Source organism: Chelonia mydas, chromosome 6 (assembly GCF_015237465.2).
Source record: "Chelonia mydas isolate rCheMyd1 chromosome 6, rCheMyd1.pri.v2, whole genome shotgun sequence".
Classification (NCBI taxonomy): Eukaryota; Metazoa; Chordata; order Testudines; family Cheloniidae; genus Chelonia; species Chelonia mydas.
The window spans coordinates 1,229,579-1,231,667 of NC_051246.2; positions in this window are offsets into that span (position 1 = coordinate 1,229,579).

The window sequence follows — 2,089 nt, forward strand, 5'->3', positions numbered from 1 at the left end:
CCACTCACTCCAGTGGAGCGACTACCACAATGCCTGCAGCATCCCCACCTGCACGGCCAGCAGGGACCTGGCCTGTGGACTGACATGCCAGAGGGGGGCAACATAACAGCTAGGGCCAGGAAGACTTGGTGAGTTACGTGAAAGGAAAAGAAGATGAGCTTTGTGGCCTCCTCTGTGTATAGGGGCGAGTGAAAAATCTAGCTGCCCTCGTACGTATTAATTTGCTATGTACCTTGTTCTTTGCTTTCTGGTGTCTATAACTAATCTGCAGTTTGGGGGGATTTCCCGGGGGGTACCACTGCTGGCAGAGCTGGTTGAGTAATCCGGATCACCGGCGGGAGGAGTCCTGAGCGCGACAGGGAGCCCTGCCTTGGCAGAATGACCAAGGACCTCAGATGGTTGCTCCTGAGTTTGTACCCTCAGAGGTGCCACGGTTACATTTTTCGGTTTGCCAGCAGAGCAGTGTCGGGCGGGGCTGTGGCTAGTCCGAGACAGCTTTGTTGTCTCCACAGTAAAACTAAGGAGTTTTATTCTGGTAAAAAAGGGCCCCCCCCTTTTTTTTTGCTTTTTTTTTTAACACCACTTTGGTAAACAGAAAAAGGCCAGTTACCCCAGAATAAGCCTGTCCCTGCTGGGGATATAACTCTGCTGGTGTCATTATACCAATATAATTAGAGCAGTAATATTTTTCCATGTAGACAGGTCCTCGGGGAAACTCTGACACATTCCTAGGTCTTGCCTGCACAGGAAGTTTAATCCAGATTAACTAAAGTGTGCAATTAAAGAGGTTTACTGAATCTTGATTCCACCCGTGTGTGGCCACTTTTACTCGGTGTACAAGTGGCCTTTGCTTCCAAAGTGAATGAAATGAAACCGAATTAAGGCCACTTTTGTTCAGAAGGAGGCTGTTGGCAGGAGGAGTGAAACCAGTACAGCCACAGCGGTATGATTGTAACAGCAGAGTGATGCTGGGAATTTTCCCCATGTAGACAAGGCCCTAGTCCGTGCATCTCTCCTCCCTGCTCTGTGTTCTCTCCGGCCCTCTGTCTGCCTCATTCCTGTTGTTTGCTGGGAAGAATTAAAGCCCCCTACTCCAATTTTCTTTAAAAGGTACCCCTGCCTCCTTCCCACTTTCTCCTCCCACCCTGCCATGTCCCCAGCCGTGTTGGGACTGCCCCTCCTTCCCTCCGATGGGTTCTGCGAATGAGACACTCAGACCCCCAGTATCCACCTCAGAGACAACCCCCCCATCGGGACTCTGAGGGGGATATTGTGCTGGGTAGCGGCTCAGGGCTGCGGGGGGGCCAGGGCCAAATTAAGCTTTTGTGGGCTCGGTGACAAACATATTTGTGGGCCCCCATGGGGGGCAATGGAGCACAGTGCAGGGAGGTCGCCCCCTGGAGTGCCACAGAACCCCCCACCCCCTGATTCCCTATGCCCTGCATGCCCCAGGCCCACTATGCCCAGTGCCCCCCCACACTCCCTACCACAGCTGCCCAGCATGCCACAGAACCCCCACTGCCCAGCACCCCAAAACACACAGATCTCCCCCTGCCCACTACCCAGTGCCCTTCCCCACAGCCCCCCAAAACACATAAACCTCCCCCAATGCCCCCTCACAGCCCAGCACCCCCCACTGGCCCCCCAGAGACCCACTCCCGCATGCCTTGCCCCCCCTGGGGACCCTGTTGGCTGATAGCTCCAGCCCTGCTGCCTCAGGGCTGAAGTGAAAATGTCACAGAGGGAGTCATGGATTCTGTGATTTCCATGACCTCTGACAAAATCTTAGCGAGATTTACAACCTACATTGAAATTAATCTTCCTCTCCCTTTCCCTTCTACTGCTAGACATTTGACATGAGCTAGCGAGTTTGTGTGTGTGTGTGTGTGTGTGTAGCCAGGACTCCTGAGTTCTCTCCCCGGCTATGGGAGGGGAGTGGGGCCTGGTGGGTGAGAGCAGGGGGCCTGGGAGCCAGGACTCCTGGGTTCTCCCCATTTCTCCCGATTTGCTGTGTGACATTGCCAATCCTGGTGATTTCATCACAACCCTAATCCCCTCCCTGCTCGGTTTCCCCTGGTAAAGCAGCTCT